Source organism: Marmota marmota, unplaced genomic scaffold (genome assembly GCF_001458135.2).
Source record: "Marmota marmota marmota unplaced genomic scaffold, marMar, whole genome shotgun sequence".
NCBI lineage: Eukaryota > Metazoa > Chordata > Mammalia > Rodentia > Sciuridae > Marmota > Marmota marmota.
This window is the reverse complement of record NW_026000229.1, coordinates 44,628,954-44,638,812: the sequence shown is the minus strand read 5'-3', so window position 1 is coordinate 44,638,812 and position 9,859 is coordinate 44,628,954. Positions and strand designations below refer to the sequence as shown.

Below are 9,859 nucleotides of genomic sequence, written 5' to 3'. Positions count from 1 at the left end.
AGGGTCGCGGGGCGGGGCGCGGGCCGGGGTGCGGCCGCTGACTCGCTGTGGAGCACTGTGGGCCTGCTGGAGGTGGAGGAGGCTCGGGGCCGCCGGCGCTGAGACGCTCCGGGCTAGGCCCGAGGGGTCTGGTCGGGGAGAGCCTTGGACGGAACCTGCTGTCACTTATTTATCTTCGGGTGGAGTCGACATCTATACCCCGGGGAGCGGGGAGGACCGGACACACGTGTGAGGAGAGCTGTTTGTGGACAGGTTTTCCTAGAGCCGCCTAGGCCTGGCCAAGGCATTTCCTTATTTTCTGATGTGTCTTTGGTTCCCAGACAGATGAGCTTTTGTTCCATGGAACATAACTGCATAAGAATTGCTAATTGCAACTTTAAAAACCTCCATTGTGTTTTCTGAAAAATAGTTCTGTAACAGTACCTAGACTTTACCTATTAAATGAGTTTACCTATGAAGATAATGAAGAGTTGATCCGTTTTCTTTCATAAAGTTCATTGGAAATAGGGTATCTATGCCTTTTTGTGTGTGTGTGTGCAGTTTCGGAAAAAATGGGAGATAAATTAATTCTGTGTTAATCACCAGTTTAGCACTTGTGAAAATCTGAGAAATTAGTTTACCTAATAGCTTAAACTTATGTATAAAATAAGCATCCTGGGATATGTGTGTGTGAGCGCGTGTGTATGTGTTAAACCTACTTCAGACTGAATCAGCACTTTATACATTGAGGCTTTTACTTGGCTAATAATTGGCAGCGAAATAATAAGTAATATATATTTTGCATTTTCTATGTGTTAAGCATTGTTTTAAGAACTTTGCTTTTGGTCTGTTAGTGATATTATCCCCATTTTGACAATGAGGAAACTGAGGCATCCAGAAGTCAAGTAACATGTACAGGGTTACACAGAGAATGCAGCTGGAACCCAAGCAGACTGGATCCAGGCTTTTAACTGTGCTGCTATGCTGCCTCCTTTATATGTGACTCTTCATTTATGTCAACTTTGGAGACATTTGTGAGAGTGTGCCTTTGTGTACACATAAATTAATTCATATAATATTTAGTTGAGTTCTTTGCTGGTGTTGACCGTACATGTTTTGTGTGCAAACAAAACATTGATTAAATCAATTTAACTTAAATGATTTGATCAATATTCATGTGTGTATTGTTGCTTATAGTTTTAATATCTTTGTATCATTTCTCAAGTGTAGAGAACAGTCAGAAGCCTGTATATTCCTGCTGGACCCCAGGGTGCAAACCTCTAATCCCAGATACTTCAGAGGCTGAGGCAGGAGGATTACAAGTTTGAGGCCAGCCTGGGCAATTTAGTGGGCCTGAGGTGTAGCTCAGTAGCAGAGTGCTTGCTTAGCATGCCCAAGACTGGATTTAATTCTCAACCCCATGGAGGGGAAAATAAAAAAAGAACAATCACTTCATAGGAAATCAACAGTTTGCTGGGCGTGGCAGTACACACCTGCAATCCCAGCAGCTTGGGAGACTGTGCAAGATAACTGCAAATTTGAGGCCAGCCTCAATAATTTATCAAGACCCTGTCTCAAAATATAATAGACAGACTTGAGGGGTGTGGCTCAATAGGAGAGACCATCTGGGTTCAACTTCCAGTACTTGAAAAAAAAAAATTAGTAGTTTATACTTATTTACAGCAGAACTTTTTAAATTGTATTTTTAGTTACTAAACTTTTGATTGCTTCTGTGCCCAGCACAGTGTTAGACCCAATTAATTGTATAAAAGAAATATTCCAGGCAACGAACTTGAGGGAGGTTAGTCTAGTTTGGGAGATGAGATTAACAGAAACAACAACAAAAAAAAGAACATGATACTATTCATTAGTACATTGGCTATATGCTGAACTGAACTGAGTAAAGCTCAGCAAAGAGCCAACAATTGAAGGATTTATGTAGGGCATTGAAGAGAAAGGTAGATGGGGGATTTTAGGAAGCAAAGTATTCAGAGATTTGGAATTGGGAATGAAAAAATTTTTTTTCCTTGGGAACAGTAAGTATGGTCTATTTAGAAAGTTATTGTTGAGTAAGATTGTGTGAGGCAAGACTAAGGAGTGTTGTACAAGACACACATTTGAAATATATGTATGTAAGCAAAGAGCAAGGTGTGATTTTGAAAGTTTTAAAACTTTGTCAGTGGTTCTCAGCTGGTGCATTTTTCCCCTCCAGGGGACATTTGGCACTGTCACAGTGTGGGGGAGAGAATGCTATTGGCAATCTGGCAAGATTGATAAACATCTTATAATAGGACAGTCCCTCCATGAGAAATGGTTACTCCAAATGTTGGTGCTGAGGTTGAGGAACCCCATTTTGATTGTTTGTATGGTCAGCCTCTGCTTGCATGTGCTTATAGATAAGTATGAATGATGAATTTCCAGAGCATGAGTACAAGTGATAATGTATCTTTTTATTTGAAATATAAACATTTTAAAGGAAGAAGTATTTTTTAATAACTTTATTTAATTTATTTATTTATTTTATGTGGTGCTGAGGATCGAACCCAGGGACTTGCACGTGCAAGGCGAGTGCTCTACCGCTGAGTCACAACCCCAGCCCCAGGAAGAAGTATTAAAACACAATAATTGATTAACTATAAAAAAACAATGGAGTTAAATGTCATTATGGCATCTCCAAGGTTTTATATCCAGAGATGCCATAATGACATTTAAAGCTAAAAGGAGAATAGAACCACTAAAATAAATTAGAATACTTGTGGTAATTTTTATTTTAGAAGTGTAAACTGCAGGGCTGGGGATGTGGCTCAAGCGGTAGCGCGCTCGCCTGGCACGCGTGCCACCCGGGTTCGATCCTCAGCACCACATACAAAGATGTTGTGTCCGCTGAAAACTAAAAAAAATATATATATATATAAAAAAATTCTCTCTCTTTAAAAAAAAAGAAAGAAAGAAAGAAATGTAAACTGCAGTTCACAGAAACCTATAATGAGATTTTAATGAAGACCCTTGGTATCTGTCAACTTACATTTTTCCTGAACCTCCTAAATTAGTCGTCATCCTGGTTGTCTTCTTCTTCTTTCTTCTTTCTTCCTCCTCCTTCCTCCTCCTCCTCCTNCTACTAATTTTTTTTTTTCAAGTACTGGAAGTTGAACCCAGATGGTCTCTCCTATTGAGCCACACCCCTCAAGTCTGTCTATTATATTTTGAGACAGGGTCTTGATCTGTCTCTTATACACATCTTTAGTTCGTTGGTCATGAATCTTCACTTTGAAAGCTTAAAGGACTAATTTGATTTTTTTTTTTAAATGTACAAAGCACTACAGTTTTACGAATACGAAGTGAGTGTAACTTACTTCTTTTTCAAGGGAGTGGGCATTATCTTTTAAAAATGCTTGACCAGGGGTTGGGATTGTAGCTCAGTGGTAGAGCATTTGTGTAGCATATGTGAGGCACTGGGCTCTATCCTCAGCACCATGTAAAAATAAATAAAGGAAAGATAGGGTTGGGTTGTGGCTCAGTGGTAGAGCGCTTGCCTTAGCATGTGTGAGGCACTGGGTTCGATTCTCAGCACCACTTGAAAAACTGAATAAATAAAATAATGGTATTGTGTCCATCAACAACTAAAAAAAAAAATTAAAAAGATAACATGTCCATCTACAACTAAAAATTTTTTTACAAATGCCAATCAATATTACATTGATCTTTTATCAGTCATTATACTTGGTTGCTATTGTTTGAATGATCCCCTCAACTCACTTAATTGCCATTGTAAGATTATTAAGAGGTGGGCCTAATGTGAGGTATTTAGATCATGTGTGTTGAGAGCCACAGGGAAGTCGGGATGGCGCCTGGCATTTTGCCAGAAGGAGTGGTTGAGAGGTGACGCCAGGGAGCCATTAAGATGATAATTAAGTTAACCTGTGTATAATTGCTGTGACTGGAGGATGCTGGATTGAAACCGGCTGTGTATTCAGTTGTATATAGACCCCTGCTGTCCAGCAATAGGGCGGCTCCTGCTGCCTCATGCCACCGCTACTTTTGAGTTCTCATGGAGTTCCCGTTGAGCCTCGTGGAGGGCTGGGAGAATGCCCGGGGAGTGCGCGTGAAGTGCTGGTGAGAGTTCGGGCAATAAAGTAGTTCCTGTTTGAACCTACAAGTGCCTCGTGGTGGCTCCGTTATTTTGTGGTCAGCCAGACTGCAGCACATGTAGACTTCACTCACATGAATGGATTAATGCCATTATTATGAGAATAGGTTAATGATTAAATTCTGGTGAATTCTGACCCCCTTTTGCTCTCTTGCTTACTTTTTTCCTCATACACTCTCTCTTAACTTTGTGTTGCCTTCCACCATATTATGATGTATCAAGAAAGCCCTCACTCCATGGGGCCCTTTGATCCTGGCTTTCCCAGCCTCCAGAACAACAACAACAACAAAAATTCTGTACAAATTACCCAGTCTTTGGTATTCTGTAATTGCTGCAGAAAATAGTTGAAGATATTAATAATATTTGTTAATTTGGTGCTTTCTGGAAAATAAATTTAGGAAAGTAAGTTTTTTAAAAATACCTTAAGCATAATGTGAAAAGTGTTTACTAGAAGTATATACTTTTCAAATTACATGGAGTATAATTTGACTTTTCTTTTCCAAATCAAATGCTGTGCTTACTCTTTCCTGCTTACCTCTAAGTATTTTCTCACTAACGGTGTTGTATCCATTTACTTTGGAGAAGTTTGTATTAAACTTACCATTCTTATTCTTGAGGCATGATGAGAGTAGAGTTAGGGGACTCTTCAGAACACTCTTTACCCTATTTGGCTGCTTTCCTGTGTAACCACCTCTCTTTTCTTGAGTTTTACACACTGCCTGAAATTCTTTTTGCCATGAACAAGTCACCCAGAACCTACCACCTATGTATAATCATGAAATGTTTATTCCAGCATCTTCCTTTTTCACCAACTTTAAGACTTGTGATTTGGTGTTATGGTGGGAAAGGCACTGGTACTTGAAGTCACAGCTCTAAGCCTGGCTCTTCTATTAGTAACTGCGTGTTCTTAGGCAAGTCACTTAATCTCATCTGTAAATTGAAATTATCTTCAAGGTCCTGCTGTGAGAATCTATGAAATGGTTACTTTTCAAGGGGAAACCTTTGGAGAATAGGGCAATTGTTAAGTTGTTCATGTCTTACTGTGCATTAATTATAGATGATTTCTTTTAGAGGCATTTGTACAAGTTATTTCCATATGATAGACTGAGGTAGGAATCATAGAATGGAATTTAAATTCTTTAGCCTATAAGCATCAGGCAGGCAGGGATCTTTGTTTTGTCTACTGATGTTTTCCCAGTGCCTAGGATTATAATTAGCCCATGACATACATAAATATTTATGAAATGAGTGAAGATGTGAAGGAATGAGTTGTCAGGGAAAGACAAACTTGCTAGAGTAGCACACAAATGCTCCTAGTACCTTGAAAGGACTCAGACTACAAACCAACTGGAGTACAGTTCAGTCACTCTTGTTGGGAAAAGTATAAACGGCAGCCATACCCCAGAGAAAAAACCCCAACATGGTGCCTAAGGACCTCTTCTTCCTACCTTCTTCTTTTCTGCAGTGGCGCAAAAAGTTCCTGCCCGTGTGAACTCTCCCACCGGCGCCAATTTCAAATCTCGCTGGCGGGGAACCTTAGCCCCAATGAGAACTAATTCCTGGGCTCCGGAGCTGATATCTGAAAGAACTTGCCAATAAATGGGTTGCCTGCCATTTGTCTAAGCCCTACCATCTCCCCCTTAGTTCTATATAAGCACACAGCTTTTTGCAATAAAATTGGAATTCTCCCGGCGAAGTGTCTTTGCGTGGGGAATTCTTTCAACTCTTACAGTATAAAAAAATGCTGCCTAGTAGTAGTAAAGCATCCATTGTTCACTTGGTAGCCTTTCAGAACTATTAAGCAATTACTGCCTTGAATGCTCCACCTAATCACAAAGTACAACTTTGTCCATCACCAGATACTTGAGTGTGTACTTGACATTTCCTTATCCTAGCAATATCATCATCATTAATAGTTTGCCACAAATAAATCTTATATATTTGTAAACTATCGGTCTTTTATCAATGGAGGATTCATGGCACAACAGTTAAAAACTAGCCCTCTTGACTTTTCTCCAGGATAGGGGGGCCAGTGTAAACCCGGGCACCTGACCACTGAGGTACATCCCCAGTCCTTGGTATTTTTTGTGTTGAGGCAGGATTTTGTTAAATTGCTGAGGCTGACCTCAAACTTGAGATCCTCCTGCCTCAGCCTCCTTAGTCTTTGGCATTACAGGCATGCACCACTGTGCCCAGCAACTCTTGGTCATCTTGTTTCAGTCATTCTAATTCCACAAATGGAATATAAATAATCTTCAAGAACAGCTTTTCATCATAAATCCTACATTGTATTTAATTGATGTAGTTCTTAAGTCTCTTGTAATATATAGGTTCTTCTTTTTTTCTTGCAAAATTTCTATTGAGGAAACTGAGTCATATGTTCAAAGAATTTCCATTTTTAGATTTTTCTATTTGCATCCCCATGGTGGTGTTTAACAGATTCCTTTCTCTTCAGTATTTTATTTAAGATGATAACTTGTACCAGGTAATTATGTTCAGGTTAGATTTTTTTGGCAAAAATATTTATTACTAGTGTGTATTTCCCGTTGTATTATATCAGGGGGCTTATAGTGTCTGGTTATGATGCTAAGATTGATCAGTGGTTTGGTTTTCATCAACCTGCTCTGTCCATTGAAAGTTTCCTATCACCTTTGCTTTTGCTTTCCATTCAGGCCCAGATTGGACAACTGTTTCTAATATACTTTTCAAATTAGATGGGGAATAATTTGACTTCTCTTTCATATATGTGTGTGTGTGTGTGTGTGTGTGTGTGTGTGTGTGTATATATATATATATATATATATTGTAGTTTGACACAGTATCTTTATTTCACTTATTTATTTTTATGTGGTGCTGAGAATTGAACCCTGAGTCTCACATGTGCGAGGCAAGCGCTCTACCACTGAGCCACAACCCCAGCCCTGAATTTTCTTTTCCAGATCAAATGCTGTGCTTACTCTTTCTTGCTCACCTCAAAATATCGAAATAGAAAAAGCTCTAGATTTTGATTTTTGAGTATACAAGAATTTTACTGTGGTTGTTTAATTGGAGAGCTTTCCTTCATTTTATTTTTATAATTTCCTGTTTGTCATCAAGACTCACATCTGGAGCTGGGGTTGTAGCTCAGTGGTAGAGCACCTGCCTTGCACACGTGAGGCACTAGGTTCAATCCTCAGCACCACATAAAAATAAATAAACAAAGTAAACAACTAAAAAAAAGAAAAAAAGACACAGGTCTGGTAGATGTATATTCTACTCAAATTAGATGCTCTGCTTCTGTGTTTCTACTAGTCTGTACTATCTATTCCTCATTTATAGCATTCATTATATATCTTTTCTTGTCATTTTTTTCCTCTCGAGACTGTAAGCTTCTTGAGAAATAAGACATGTAGTTATTATTCATCTCCTGAAAAATAGTACTTGCTGAATTAATACATTGAGTTGAATACATATGCTTTTTTTCTTTTAATAGCTTAAAAATGAATCTTAAAATACTAGTACTTTGTGATGATATTCATTTGCTCACTGAAGGGTGTATGTATGTGTTTACATTAATAGTTGTTGAATTGATTTTTAGGTTGTTTATGTTAAGCTAGAGAAATGCAATTCCTGCCTGTGAGAAGTTTTGCAGTCTAGTTTTGCAAGAAGAGACACACCTAAATCCATTAGTAGCCAGTCATGTCTTCAATTTAGGTCCTCAGTTATTTGTTGTTTGTGAAAGAACTAAATTGTGCCATATTAACTAAATACAAAAAGAGATGGTGGGGCTGGGGTTGTGGCTCAGTGACAGAGTGCTCGCCTCGAATGTGGGAGACCCTGGGTTCGATCCTCAGCACCACATACAAACAAAGATGTTGTGTCCGCTGAAAACTGAAAAATAAATATTAAAAAAAAAAATCTCAATCTCTCTCTCTCTCTCTCTCTCTCTCTCTCTCAAAAAAGAAAAAAAAAGAAATGTTTCAGAGCCAGGCAAAGTGGTGTGCACCTATAATCCCAGCGACTCAGGAGGGAAAGGCAGGAAGATCACAGATTCAAGGCCAGTCTTGGTAATTCAGTGAGATCCTGTCTCAAAAAATATAAAGAGAAAAGAGCTGGGGAGGTAGCTCAATGGTTGAGAGTTCCTGGATTCAATTTCTAGTACTATTAAAAAATAAAGAAAAGAGAAGTGCTTCAGAGAGAGAGATTTGAATTCAATAATGATAAGAGAAACTTTCATGAATAGGAAAGGCAGGAAAGGAGTATTTCAGGGAGTAAAAACATTTTGTTTCAATAAAAATGAAACATTAGGAAAGACAGGAAGTTTAATTGCAAAGTTTAGAAAATGAGATCCAAAGTTATGAAGTTCAGGTATGCTTACAATGGTTTACACTTCTCCTCCTATTTCCTTTTGTAAAAGATTTAATGTGTCAGTTTTGTAAGTTTTTGCCATCTTTTTCGTTGATCTCTGTGATATACCAATATTAGCATTCTGCCAAACTTTGCCTATTGCTTTGAAATCACTTTGACACTCAAAATATTTTCTCCTCAACTTTCAACAATTTGGTTAATTTATTTACTCCCATTTCTCTTTATCCTGGTTTCCTCCTCTATTAAAAACCAAAAGTCTTAGGGGCTGGGGTTGTGGCTCAGTAGTAGAGCATATGTGAGGCACTGTTTTGATTCTCAGCGCCACATATAAATAAATGAATAAAATAAAGGTCCATCAACATCTAAAAAATACATTTTAAAAAAATCCTATTTTATTATCTGCAGATTTTTTTCGTTCTTTTTGAAGTAAGGCTGGGTAGACATAAACATTTTTGCTTTCATCAATGAAGAAAGTGAGACTCAGCTATTTCCAATGTTATATATCTATGATACGTGGGAAAGCTGGGAATTTGAACATGGGTCTGTTTGACCTAATCTTCAAGCTATACCAGCCTTTAAGGTTGAATGAATCTTAATTTTTTTTAACCATTTAGTAAGCTGTGATACCTGCTAAATAGCACAGAGCTTCCCGGAGAGTTGAGACGCAGCAGGAGCCCCCAAGGCCTTTGCAGATGAAGCTTTTAACTCCCACAGGCCTCCAAGTGAGAATACTCACTTCAAGCTATTGCATGCACAGGGCACCTAGGGCATCTCCAGCTTAGTCTGCAGGGCTGACCCAGCCCACACAGCTGAGTGGAGTGCACAAAACCAGTAGGGCTGGTCTTGGTGATTGCCATTAAAAACAAGTATATATCCCAGATGTTTTAAGGAATGTTCTGAAACTCTAGGACTGAAGTGTGGACCGGTTTCCTCCAGGGAAAGGAATGGGAGTGGCCCAAGGGAGTCATAATTTCTCAGCTCTGTCAAACAAGTCCCTAGTGCTCTGGACCCCAATTTCTTTAAGTCAGGTTACTGAGGTATCATTTCTTTGAGTTTTGACATGCACACAGTTGTGAAATCACTACCAATCTAGATATAAAATGTGGCCCTCTATCAGAGAACTTCCTCTTATCCCTTTGTAGTCAATTGTAGTCAATTTTTCCCTCCCCCCAGGCTGTATTTTTGCTATTTCCAGAATATCATACAAATAAAATTGTATAGCATGTATCCCTCCAAGTCGGGCTTCTTTCATGTAGTATGATGCAGTTGAGTTCCATTGCTGCATGTGGATCTGTAGTTCTTTTTTATTGCTGAGTAGTTGGGAATTTTTATAGAAAGAAACTGTAGAAAAATTGACCTAGGAAATTAAACATTTGAACTGTGATG

The 9,859-nt window shown here is 38.7% G+C and overlaps 1 protein-coding gene across 2 annotated transcripts in view; it reads left to right on the top strand.

The window, feature by feature from the left end:
• Positions 1-9,859, top strand: part of Katnbl1 (katanin regulatory subunit B1 like 1) — a 29,435-nt gene that overhangs the window by 207 nt on the left and 19,369 nt on the right. The window contains exon 1 of one of the 2 annotated variants that reach the window (XM_048792893.1): positions 33-228. The exons of the other annotated variant lie outside the window; for it this stretch is intronic. The gene's annotated coding sequence lies outside the window, so the exon portion shown is untranslated. Of the gene's footprint in view, positions 1-32; positions 229-9,859 lie in introns of those variants that run through there. 2 annotated transcript variants of the gene reach the window in all.